The sequence below is a fragment of the Coregonus clupeaformis genome, chromosome 30, assembly GCF_020615455.1.
Source record: "Coregonus clupeaformis isolate EN_2021a chromosome 30, ASM2061545v1, whole genome shotgun sequence".
NCBI classification, from domain to species: domain Eukaryota; kingdom Metazoa; phylum Chordata; class Actinopteri; order Salmoniformes; family Salmonidae; genus Coregonus; species Coregonus clupeaformis.
The window spans coordinates 10,962,177-10,975,925 of record NC_059221.1 but is presented as its reverse complement, the minus strand read 5'-3'; the positions used below and the strand labels follow the sequence as shown (position 1 = coordinate 10,975,925).

Here is a 13,749-nt window from a genome sequence, read left to right as displayed (position 1 = left end):
AGTTCGCTGCTTCAGTGTTATGAGATATTTTTGTCAGATGTTACTATGGTATACTGAAGTATAATTACAAGCATTCCATAAGTGTCAAAGGCATTTATTGACAATTACATTAAGTTTATGCAAAGAGTCAATATTTGCAGTGTTGACCCTTCTTTTTCAAGACCTCTGCAATCCGCCCTGGCATGCTGTCAATTAACTTCTGGGCCACATCCTGACTGATGGCAGCCCACTCCCTTGGCTGAGAAGCAACCCCACACATGAATGGTCTCAGGATGCTTTACTGTTGGCATGACACAGGACTGATGGTAGCGCTCACCTTGTCTTCTCCGAACAAGGTGTTTTCCGGATGCCCCAAACAATCGGAAAGGGGATTCGTCAGAGAAAATGACTTTACCCCAGTCCTCAGCAGTCCAATCCCTGTACCTTTTGCAGAATATCAGTATGTCCCTGATGTTTTTCCTGGAGAGATGTGGCTTCCTCGCTGCCCTTCTTGACACCAGGCCATCCACCAAAAGTATTCGCCTCACTGTGCGTGCAGATGCACTCACACCTGTCTGCTGCCATTCCTGAGCAAGCTCTGCACTGGTGGTGCCCCGATCCTGCAGCTGAATCAACTTTAGGAGACGGTCCTGGTGCTTGCTGGACTTTCTTGGGCGCCCTGACGCCTTCTTCACAACAATTGAACCTCTCTCCTTGAAGTTCTTGATGATCCGATAAATGGTTGATTTAGGTGCAATCTTACTAGCAGCAATATCCTTGCCTATGAAGCCCTTTTTGTGCAAAACAATGATGACGGCACGTGTTTCCTTGCAGGTAACCATGGTTTACAGAGGAAGAACAATGATTTCAAGCTTCCAGTCTGTTATTCTAACTCAATCAGCATGACAGAGTGATCTCCAGCCTTGTCCTCGTCAACACTCTCACCTGTGTTAACGAGAGAATCACTGACATGATGGCAGCTGGTCCTTTTGTGGCAGGGCTGAAATGCAGTGGAAACGTTTTTGGGGGATTAAGTTCATTTTCATGGCAAAGAGGGACTTTGCAATTAATTGCAATTCATCTGATCACTTTTCATGTCATTCTGGAGTATATGTAAATTGCCATCATCAAAACTGAGGCAGCAGACCTTGTGAAAATTAGTATTTGTGTCATTGTCAAAACTTTTGACCACGACTGTAGACTGAGCATAAGGATCTGTTTGTCTCACTTCCTCCACACAAAGATTGTATGGACTACTCTAATACTGTACTGTAGGTTCTAAGGAAAATGAGTTTTTTATCTAGACCTAGCTACCTAATTAGAAAAACACAACAATCTCCTTCTTGTTTCTTTACCCCACTCCCACAACTTGACTTCCGCTCAAGTGTCCCCAAGAAGTCTTTACAATAAAGGGTAGACTGATGAATGAAGGTGCTGTCACTGAGTAGATCCCTGGACAGAGGCATACATAGACAGACAAGCCTCTCAGGGATCAAATGACAGGCAATGCATACAGAACATAATGCAAATGTATGTACACAAGCGCACAGAAATGTTTGTGTTACCGAGACCTGATTGAATTGGCTGTAGGCCTACAGAGTCGCTTGTAGTGGTCAAAACATCTCTTTAAATGTTTTCCTCTCTTTCAATACAACCATCCGGATAAATCTGTCTGCAAAGAAAAGGACTCAGCATCTCCTTATTCACCACTGTCTGAGCGACTAAACTAACCTTTAACACAACTTGAAGAAAAGGCTAAATATAATGCAGAATGTTACTTCTATGGAATAGTTTTTGTCTAAGGTATAATAGGCCTACTAGCAATATGAGAAATGTAACTTTAGTTGAATAATCAATTTAATGACATCCGGTAAACATTAAACAAGCATCTTGAATTTTAGGATCAAGATACTGTGAGCTTCTGTATTGGGATTAAGATCTAAATCTTAGATTTGAAGGTATTATTGTCAATTTAAGTACAAGCATCTCGTAACATCCGCTCTACCATAATGGCTCTGGTTTGGTCTCTGAACACACGCCATTACTGCACATTCATGTGCATTACATAGATATTGTTAAACAGACCAGGGACAATAATGCTAATATCTATGTGGACATTTCAGAACAACCATCATTATTTTGATATCAAAAGGGAATGTTTTGTGAAGCCAATTACTTGCCTTTGACTGAGACCTATGGTCAACATCGTTCAAAGCATGGTTAATTCAAATAAACAAAATATTTGTGCTTTATCTTGCTTTCCTCGTTGCTGAGTTGTTCCCCTTCTAAATGTCTAAACAAACTGGCACGCCATTCAGTTATTGGTGAACCAAATGTCCTAGAGACGGTAACCAGTTTGGGACATACACGCTATGCAAATGACGCGGCAAGTAGCCTTTCAGTTTTTTTACTTTTGTAGGCTTTTTAAATGGTCTTCAATAGGCAGAAATGTAGCGCAATGGCTTCAGCGCCAAAACCTTATGAAAGGCATCTGGCAGAAGTAAATTCATACACAAACAAGAACATCATTGGTATATTATATGACCGTGTTTACATGAAATTGATGAGATCATCGTCAAGCCCATTCAAAAGACCAGGGACATGAACACGGAAGTATGACGTAGGAACGTGTCACTTGCATAGCGTATTGGGCTACGCATCAAGACTGGGAGGCCAGCCCTGTGTCATTACGGTCTAATCTTTAAAGTCAAGGCTGAGTTCAACTTTTATGAATTACTCTTCTTTAGCATTTTCCTTAAATCAAGGGACAAGGGGCAAGGATTTAACTAACATCCAAACAAGAAACTATTGAGAATCGAAATAGCAACTCCTATGACGATACTGAAACAAACCTTCAAAACAACTTAGGAGAAGCAAGGCAGAAAGTTAATTTGAATATTAGCATTTTATTCCGATATTGAGCCACAGGGCACATCATTGATGAGGAGGATCTAACAGAACCGTCAATGTGCTTCAGGCAGTTAGACATGGGAAGGGGAAAGAGATGGAGTAAAGAAACATGACCATGGTCCTTAGCCTATGTTTACAGTGCATATTTCCTCTTCCTCAATATCATTGTCTGAGGTAAAGGAGATCAAAGCGATCCCCTATCTAGGATCTACCCAGACTCTCTCCAAATCCCCTTAACTGCTAATAAAGATGAGAAACAGAAATTGTGAGAAGCCAAGCTGACTTCGCAATACACCCTTCTGTTCAAGTACAGTAATCCCATATCAATTAACTCGATTGGCAGAGGGATAAATGCTTGGAGGTTTGTTTAATCAATCAATTCCCCCACCCCCCCAAAAAAAGAAAACAGACTCTTTTTCACAATTTATTGATCATAGGCTGGTTTAAGTCATTACTTGTGCAATAATTTATCATTTATCATGTGAACATTTGATGCCATACTGCATAAACACCATTTGTCAGTCATGTCAAGTTCCAGTTGGGACCACAAGGTTCTACTGGCATGTCGTTTAGCAAGGGAATGCTAACAACTGTGATTGAGATAACTTGCATAGCTGAGCTGGGCTCACAGGCAAGTGTCCAGAGGGAGGGAGGTTGCCATGTTACGGCACAATAACCACACCCTCCATATCTGGGGCTTCCCATGGGACTGCAGAGCTATGATAGAGCAGACTACAACACTTAAAATTAAATTACATTTTTTTAATACATTTCAAGTGTCAAGGTGGATCGTAGGGACATTATCAATTGACATTCACTATAGAACTTGAACTGCCTTCAAACAGCATAGAATGTGATGACACCCAAATTGAGTGGAAAAACAGCCCATGGGAATATTGTTTTGCAGAACAATGTTCTGTTAACCTATCTGACAGCTGTTGGTGTTTGCTGTGTCCAGCCTTGTTTCCTCAGGCTCTAAAATGACCAGTTTCCAAAGGCCAGGGAAAAAAACTTTTAAAAAGGCAGTAACTTGGTCTCCAGACAGTGCTCATCTTCAACCCCAGTCCACCAGACCCTATTGAGGGCAATGGACATCAGCACTGTCCCTAGCTTAGTCAGGATATGGAAAAGCTTATCATTGGTAAGCACAACACAGAAGCTGCTTACCACTAATGAAAAGGGGTATTTATTAGGAAGCCAAATCAAATGGGCACAGCCTCAGAGCAGGCTCAGCAGCCGGCGTGTGTTCCAACTTCCACACAGTGACTTGCAAGAAAGAGAGGGGAGACATGAAAGCAGATAAGGGCATAAAGAGAGACCCTTTTACCTAAAAAGAAGGAAAACTATGCACGGCTTTCACATGTGTTAGCATTAGCTAATGAACACTCCATCCTGGGTGGGCTTCGTGATGTAATGCAGAGCAGTCAGGGAGTCGACAGCTTCTGATATCTGCATACAGCAACAGTCACCCTGTGCAGTGCATCGAGCTGCAGGTCTGGCTGACAGATGTAATTACCAAAACAGTAGGTTGTACAGTATGTTCGTCATAGTCACATTGTGGTGGACATATGTAACTATCAAATTATGAAAGATGGGCCATTAGAACATTTTCTCAGTATGATGTTCTGAGCAGTATGTCCAGAGTGGTGCCCCCTGGTTGGTGCCCCCTTGTCAACCTCCCACACCCCAGCAGATCGTAAAACCACACCCCACAGCACAAGAATGCACCATGAGGGCAGAGCAGCTGCTACTAGAGTGACTGATGGGGTGGATGCCCCAAATACCTCTTTCCAATCCTTGACCTCTCAGATCTTCCACCCATCCCCCCCAACCTCAAGATGCCCATCTTCTCCCCAAACACTCTAGAATATATTTTTAAGGAGATTAGTATAAGATGTGTCATTCTGTCTAGATATGCTTGGAGTTCTTTGACTCGCTCTCTCCCTATTGTCAAGTCTCTGTCATCTAGGCTAGTGTTTGTTCCACTGTGAGAATAATTACTTTAGGTACATCTACTGTTGCTACAGAGGAAGACAAGTCTCAATCCCCTTTGCCATGCTGAACTGAGACTGTGGTTTGGGATCTTCACCAATCCAAGATGTCAATAGACTTCGTCTCTGGGGCCTAGAATACAGGTCTACACAACCAGTCAGAAAAGGATGAGGAGAAATGGCTAGACCAGCTGGCCAGAGCCAAAAAAATCCCTAAATTCCATTAATGCTCATGTTACATTACGTGAGCAGTTACTTTTTATTACTTGCTGCAACTGTCACTCTGGGAAACCCCCTACTCATACAGTGAGCATCCTGTTTCAAAGGTGCCTACAAATCACCCCTCTGTCAGCTTGTTCTCATGTTGATTAAAGCAAAAGGGTTCGCCTACATCATTAAAGGATTACTTCCGGATTTTGGCAATGAGGCCCTTTATCTACTTCCCCAGAGTCAGATGAACTTGTGGATACCATTTGTCTCTGTGTCCAGTATGAAGGAAGTTAGAGGTAGTTTCGCGAGCCAATGCTAACTAGCGTCCGCACAATAGTTAGCAATTGCGCTAGCACTAGTTAGCAACCGGCTTAATTCGAAAATTCATCGGCGACATTGTACCCATGGTGAGGGTTCGCTGCTCCCTAATAAAAAGCCCTGGATTAACACTGAGGTTGGCACTAAACTAAAGAGCAATGCTACCACACACAGAGCTAATCGCAGACAACCCTGATGCTACAGCTGAAGACAGGAATAAGTACAAGAAGGCCGCTATGACCTCCGCAGAGTCATCAAACGAGCAAAAGGACAATATAGGAATAAGGTGGAATCATATTACACAGCCTCCGATGCCCACCGCATGAGGCAGGGGATACAGTCTATTACGGATTACAAAGGTAGACCCAACCGTGATCTGCCCAACGATGCCTCTCTACCAGATGAACTCAATGCATTTTATGCACGCTTTGACAAAAATAACATCGAGCCACCCTAGATCCACTCCAATTTGCATACTGGCCCAACAGATCCATAGATGATGCAATCTCAATTGCTCTCCACACTGCCCTCACCCATCTAGATAAGAGGAATACCTATGTGAGAATGCTGTTCATTGACTACAGCTCAGCGTTCAACACCATTATCCCCTCCAAGCGCATCACCAAGCTTAGGACTCTGGGTCTGAACACCTCCCTCTGCAACTGGATCCTGGACTTCCTGATGGGCTGACCCCAGGTGGTGAGGGTAGGCAACATCACCACCACGCTGACCCTCAACACGGGGGCCCCACAGGAGTGTGTGCTTAGTCCCCTCCTGTACTCCCTGTTCACCCACGACTGTGTGGCCACGCACGACTCCAACACCATTATCAAGTTCGCTGACAACACGACGGTGGTAGGCCTGATCACCGGCGACGAGGAGGCAGCCTACAGGTTGGAGGTCAGTGACCTGACAGTGTGGTGCCGGAGCAACAACCTCTCCCTCAACGTCAGCAAGACCAAGGAGCTGATCGTGGACTACAGGAAACAGGGGAGTGAGCACACCCCATCCACGGGGTGGCAGTGGAGCAGGTAGACAGCTTCAAGTTCCTCTGTGTCCAAATCACTTAAGACTTAAAATGGTCCAAACACACACGCACAGTCGTGAAGAAGGCCTCTTCCCCCTCAGGAAGTTGAAAAAGTTTGGCATCCTGAAAAGGTTCTACAGCTGTACCACTGAGAACATATTGACTGGCTGCATCACTGCTTGGTATGGCAATAGCACCGCCCTCGATCGTATAGTGCTACAGCGGGTTGTGCGGAAAGCCCAGTACATTACTGGGGCCAAGCTCCCTGCCATCCAGGACTTCTATATCAGACGGTGTGAAAAGAATGCCCGCAAAATCATCAAAGACCCCAACCACCCAAGTCTGACACCAACAGGCTCTTGAACAGCTTCTATCCCCAAGGATTTTTTTTTCTAGTAATACATTGTTATTGATTATTGCATTGTTGGGCTTTGAGTTTCCAAGAAAGGCATTTCACTGTACTTGTGCATGTGACATTAAAACTTGAACTTCCTTCAAAATGCATGCAGAGACATAAAAATGGTATCCACAAGTTCATCTGAGGCTGGGGAAGAAGATACAGGGCCTCATTGCCAAAATCCTGAAGTATCCCTTTAACGTTTGACTTATCAATCAAGTCTATATATCCTGTAGATGACAGCCTCCCTCCTATTGCTTGTAAAAATGGCTTTTTATAGAAAGCATCAGTCACAAAGCAAGACTGATTGGCAGCTGCTGTTGACGTTTTTTTATTTTGTCTGCCTGAGAGGTCCTAGTGCCTTCAACGTTTGATATTTTCAAATCAAATTGTATTTGTCTCAAACACATATTTTGCAGATGTTATCACAGGTGCAGCGAATGCTTATGTTTCTAGCTCCCACAGTGCAGTAATACCTAACAGTATATAACAATACACAAATCTCAAAAATATCAGAACGAGCAATGTCAGACTCCGGAATATACATATATATATATATACACATGTATATAATGGTATGAATGGACAGTATATGAATAGAAAAGGTGTGTACAGCAGTAGTTATTTAGGATGAGCCTTGATTAGAATACAGTATATACATTTGAAGTGGGTAAAACAGTATGTAAACATTATTAAAGTGACCAGTGTTCAATGACTAAGTACATAGGGCAGCAGTCTCTAAGGTGCAGAGTAGAGTACAGGGTGGTAGCCGGCTACTAACAGTGACTAAGGTTCAGGGCGGGGTACAGGGCGGGGTACAGGGCGGGGTTCAGGGCGGGGTACCGGGCGGAGGTCGGCTAGGGGTGACTGGAGGCCGGCAAGTTAATTCCTGTTACCTGCAAACTTGAAATAGGCCCATGGGCCAAATAGTCAGACAATGTTAAGACATGAGCGAAAGCACACATCAATCCAAATCAGAGTAATCCCAGGTGGTGTCTTTGCCAGCCAAGGAAAGTGAGCCCACAAGTCTCAACCAATCAGATGGCAGGGTTTTTAGCGGAAGCAAAGATGGTCTTGGTGGTAGCCACGCACACAAATGTAAAAGCCTTTTACCAGACATTGTGTTGAAGACATACTACTGGAAATGAGACTGTATTCCCCCTTGCCAACAAATCACATTCCCCACTCTATTGCAAAGTGATCTGAGGGTAATGTGATATTGTGCTCATGGAAAAAGCACTTGGAATAGCAGATGGCCTGCTATTCAAGAATGTCCGTCTGGGTTTTGAACAGCAAAACAAGTGAAAGAGTGCAAATGCTCAAAGGTCATGCCCATGGCCATTTTACTACAAAGACTTCTTGTAACGATGTTACTGGGCTAGGGTAAGATGCTGGATAATCAAAACCCTAATCCAACGTAATGAAATGACATCTGATCAGCCAATACACTTAGAAAAAGGTTGTCCTTTGGTATACAAAAATATATAAAAATCAAAGAAAGATTACTCTGGTTTTGTTTATTGCACTTGTGGATTACCTACAGAAGGTAGGAAAGTGAAAACAGACTGGGGTGGGGAAAAATGAAAGCACCATCTCAATAGGGTTTATTAAGTGCAAAACAGGATTTTTGGGGGGATTTTAGACAATGCCTCTCCTAGCCTGACCACAGCTGAAAACATAGCATGTGATCCTTTATAAACATCGGCCACTGCAGGAATAAAGTTGGAATATTACACAATAATTTCCTGCAGTAGGAAGAAAAGGGAGTGGCTTTTTTTTTTATACACTTCCACTGTTATGCTATTATTGTAGCCCCCGTAAAAAAAAATTATAACAAGAGCAAACTTTTTCATAATCACTCCAAGGCAAACATATAGATATGTCCAAATTCAACAGATTTTGCCAATGGCAAGTTGTATGCTAATTTCAAAGGGGGAACAACAGGTTTAGACAGTTAGGAAGAGGATGTGTCTGTCTGTATCCAAAATATTATGACAGCAGGTGAAAATGGCATTTGAAACATCACATCCAGTTACAGTATCTATATCAGGTGACAGTGGAGCCCAACTGTGTCAGCTGGATCATCATCTCATCAATCCCCACATATGGGAGAAGGAGAATGGCACGCTGGCAACCTTACTTGCATAATGCCAAAAAGTGGTGGGGGTACATCAACAGTTAGTCTGATAATTGCCAAATGATAGACAGAAAATACACAAACAAAACATGTCCTTTGATTGTCTATGCCTAGACAACTTGAACAACGACCCCAAGTGGAATAATTTACACTAGACACAGCTGTTTCCACTGAGCAATTACATATAATACATCCCCATACACCTTTTCTATTTAAAGAATACCTTCCATCTGTGCATGGTTGTGTTAAAAACGTTTAACAAAAGGCTCATGGACAAAGATTTATGAAGTGATATTACATTTGACTTGAAAGTACTGCAACAACGTAACTTAACAACCGTTGCACCTTCCCATCTTAAAAATCAATGGAACTAGGTTACATTTGAAACCACCAGCTGCTCTAGGCCGTAGTTTGTTTCATTCAACGTAGTCTGAATTTTCAACAACAAAAAAATCCTCTAGGTTATAATGTTTATTAGGCACTAAAAACAACTTTGAGTAACTTTTTGTTTAAAAGGCACTCAAATCAAACTGTATTCTTACCTTAAAAAGTCAAGCGATGCGATGTCACGGAGTCCTCGATTAGAGCTCCCCCGCGTTTTAGCGAGAGAAAAGTGTCTGTTCTCCGTCCAAATGGAGGACCGTTATCTCCAGCTAATCCAAATGCTAATTGTTTGACAAGTTATTCTAAAAACGTGGGTTTGTTTTACTCAACTGCCCCTTCCTATTATTTTACCGAGCTGCACTTTGTCAGTTGTAATATGGTACATTCGTTGTCTTTGAGGATCCCCACAGCTGACAAGCCGCTTGGCTTTGCGCACGAGTTCAGATGTACAGTTACGACAACGAACAAGCTCGAGCTGAGTGGCGGATTTCTTTTTAGGCATAGCTGGGAGTGGGCAACTTATTTTGTGGAAACGCAATTGCTTTCAGACAAGCAAGAAGCGCAATACATTTATGACATCGTCGAACTTTCACAAAAACAAGTAAATACTTTAAATAATGGATTATTTTTATCCTAATTTAATTATATACGTTTTAAAATGATTTAGCAAATTCCCATACGTAGGCGTATCCCCAGTGTCACCACTACAGACATATTTAGTTATAAACAACAAAGAACGGTATGAATTCACAGTTTCAGGTGGTAACACAAGAGGACATTAATTGACAGCATCACGACATCCTCCCTCAAAATCTGTATGTAGGCCTATGTGATATGAGCCTCCTCTGGTGGTTGCCAGTGGGACTGAAAGTACAGTTACACGAAACATAACCTAACGTGGCGAGACGAGAAAAAAACTATACAGATTTGATTACCACTCATAATTGTATTGCATTTCTTTCATTCTTTACTTGTGTAGGAGACGTTTTTGCCTACTTATGTGTTTTTGTGTTGTGTTGTCATTGTATATTCCACTTAATTTGTTGTCTGAAGACTCAAACTGAATTCTTCTGCTGCTCTATGTTTTGCTACATACTTCAGTCTGAGACTGCCATTATCTAAGTCTAATTCTGTATAACACCCCTAATTTTGACATCACCACATGTCAAAATGGGGGGTGTTGTACAAAATAAAGTCATCAGTGATGGGATCATTTCTAACCAATCAGAGTATCAAAGCCAATGGCAAAATTTCAAAATGCTGCTTTAACCATGTGTGTTCTGCTCTGGCCCAACCCATCAGCTTCTGGGACCAATCAGAACAGTTAGAATGTGTTTGCGTTCTAGATATCATCTGGGAGGTACTCCAGACTCTTTGTGGAAAAGAAACTGAGGGATTTCGATTAATCTGGACACACTTCGACTCGTCATTGCCCATCCAACTAGCTTGTGATGCTAGTCCCTATGGTGTGGGAGCAGTCATGTCCTATACCATGCCTTCCGGTGAAGAGAAGACGATTGCTTTCGCATCGAGGACATTGAAGAAAGCAGAAAGTAACTACGCACAAATAGAATGGGAAGCCCTAAGGCATAGTTTTTGGAGTGCATCAATTTCACCAGTATTTGTAAAGGAGGAAGTTCACCCTTCTTACAGTTCATCCTACAGATCATTGTCCACTGACTAGCATCTTTGGACCGCATACTGCAAGCAAGCAATACAAAGGTGGGCTTTGTTGTTGTCAGCATACACCTACGACATCAAGTGCCGCAAGTCAGAACTGCAATGCAAATCAGATGGACTTTCCAGGTTACCACTACTTGTGGTGAAGCCGGAGTCATGCCAAGTTGACATCTTTACTCCAGAGAAGTAGTGGAAAACGCACCAGTCACTTCAACACAAGGAACGACCCGGTGTTATCTGAAGTGATGGACATCATCATCCAAGGTAAAGCCGCAGGAAATGCTCCAGAACTGAAACCTTACCTTTCCAGGAGAACTGAGCTGTCAGTACAGTCCTGTTGTCTGCTGTGGGGGAGGAAAGTTATCATTCCGCCTTTGCTGAGGAAACCAGCGAAGGCAGAATCAAATGCAAACCGAATGGTTTGCATGAAAGAAATCGCACAAAGCTACTTCTGGTGGTCTGGATTGGATGGAAGCGTTGAGGAGAAAGCAAAAACATGTTCCTCATGCTGAAAGGTTCACAACGTACCTCAATTTGCAGCTCTTCATCTGTGGGATTGGCTGGAGGAGGAGTGGCAATGCATACATGTCGACTTCGCAGGTTCATTCGAAGAATGTTTCTCGTGGTCGTGGATGCTCATAGAAAGTGGTCAGTGGTTGCCATCATGAGATCTACTACTGCTGAGAAGACCATTGAGAAGCTTGGGGAAGTGTTTAATCGGTTTGGATCGCCACTCCAACTCGTTAGCGACAACAGACCACAGAAATGTCCCAAGAAATGGCCTCATTCCTACAGGTGAATGCCGTACAGCACATCAGGTCCGCACCGTATCACCATCAACCAGAGAGGTTTGTGCAGACCATGAAACATGCCTTGAAAACGTCTCAGACTGGTCCTGTGTCCTACACTGTCCAGACTGCAGAGGACTTAATCTGGAAAGACACACAGATCAGTTACTGTTGAGTACAGTGAGTGGTCCAGAACTGTTACCGGGTGACATCCTGACCCAGCAGTTGTCACCTAGGGGCTCATAGTCACCTTTTCAGGACTGTTGTTCATAGGGGCAATTTAAGAAGGAGTGGAGGAGATGTTGTGTATTGGGGCAGAGCATCATGGGAGTTGTGGTATGTTGAGATGATCACGTTCCAGATAAATGATTGAATTGAATTCCTCTCTCCCGTCTCATTATTATTGAATTGTTATAAAGATGTGGTTATGAATCCCACAAGACATAACAAGTATGTTGCCTGACTATAATATTTTATCTTGATATGTTAATAAATCCATACTGTGTTAATTTTGGTATGTTTAACTGCCTAAAATATCCACTGTAGTTTGCATAGACCACAGGCTAACTGACAAAGAATTGGTAGCTAGCTAGCTACCCACGAAGGCTGATAATTATGAAGTAAGCTTGCTATTGATTTATGTAGTTATCTTGTTTTGTCTGTATTGGTCAAAGGTGATGCAGTAGCACGAAAGTGAATGAATTTGAATTTTTTATGCATTCTCCACACTCTCGTCTTCACAAGACCATACTAAATAGAATGTCCTTGGAGTGAGGAGCACGAACACCCAGTGACACGTTATAATATGCAGCACCCAATCTACAGGCATATGGGGGGAGGTCATTGTCTCACATCAGATAGAGCGACTGCCGTCTGCGCTGGCTCCTGGCAACTACATGTTGCATTAGAATGACGCCATCTGACGTGAGACAATGGGGGAGGGTTCTAGAAATGTAATATCCAATAAAATGTAGGTGTGGCTTCCAGCGACTTCCAAAGGAGCAACAACGTGATTTGGAGGTATGGTAACGCGAGACTAACTCAGGAAGTTAACTAAAATTTAAATAAGAATTTGGTTTGCTTTCTGAATTGACTGGAATTTAAATTGAATTGACCCCAACCCTGGGGTGCATTCAGTTCGGCTCAACGTTTGCTACTGTAAATTGTGTGACAGTTTGTACTGCACGACACGTTTTCCAAAAACAGTGCACACTGTTCTTTTGAGGTACATTTGCTCCCATTTGGTGGGTGTGGCGAGGTGTGGCCTGATCAATATGGGTGTGACCATTTGAAATCGCAAAAATCGTGCAGCACACCTCCTTACACAATCACCCTCTCGGCACCATAATCACGCCGTTCTCCAACTGGTCGTTTAGTACAGTACCGTTTCCGTTGAATTAAACGTTGAACACCACTCTGTCATACTGAATGCACCCCAGGTATGCACAGGTATGGAGAGCAGTGGCGGCTCCTGAAAAAATTCTCAGGGGGGGCAATTTTTCTGATGATTTAGGTGACCTACACACATTTTAAAAAAGATATGTCCAGCAACAACATGAAGACAGGGGCAGCATATAAGTCAATACTGATATACACATTACTTGCTTCAAAAAGGCCTCATGGTTGAATTGGAAATATGTGCACCTGAGCATAATTCACAACAAGCAAGCAGGAGCTTTTGATAGAGGCTACTGAAAACATTGATGCAAGTTATTGGTAATAAGAAATTTTTATAGACTTCCATATTCTGCCCTCTTGTATAGATTTGTGAAAATGAACAGTGATAGACATTTTGCCTGAAAACAGAATTTGAAAATAATTTCTAGAAAAGGTAAACACAGCTATCTGTATGGCTTTGTAAAAATGAACAACCATATTCTGGCCAATTGTATAGATTTGTAAATATGAACAACCATATTCTGGCCAAT

The 13,749-nt window shown here is 42.6% G+C and overlaps 1 protein-coding gene across 1 annotated transcript in view; it reads right to left on the bottom strand.

The window, feature by feature from the left end:
• LOC121545918 (plexin-B1-like) overlaps positions 1 to 9,751 on the bottom strand; it is a 76,441-nt gene extending 66,690 nt beyond the window's left edge. The window contains exon 1 of the mRNA XM_045209423.1: positions 9,512 to 9,751. The gene's annotated coding sequence lies outside the window, so the exon portion shown is untranslated. The remainder of the gene's footprint in view (positions 1 to 9,511) is intronic.
• Between the last annotated feature and the right edge of the window lie 3,998 nt (positions 9,752 to 13,749).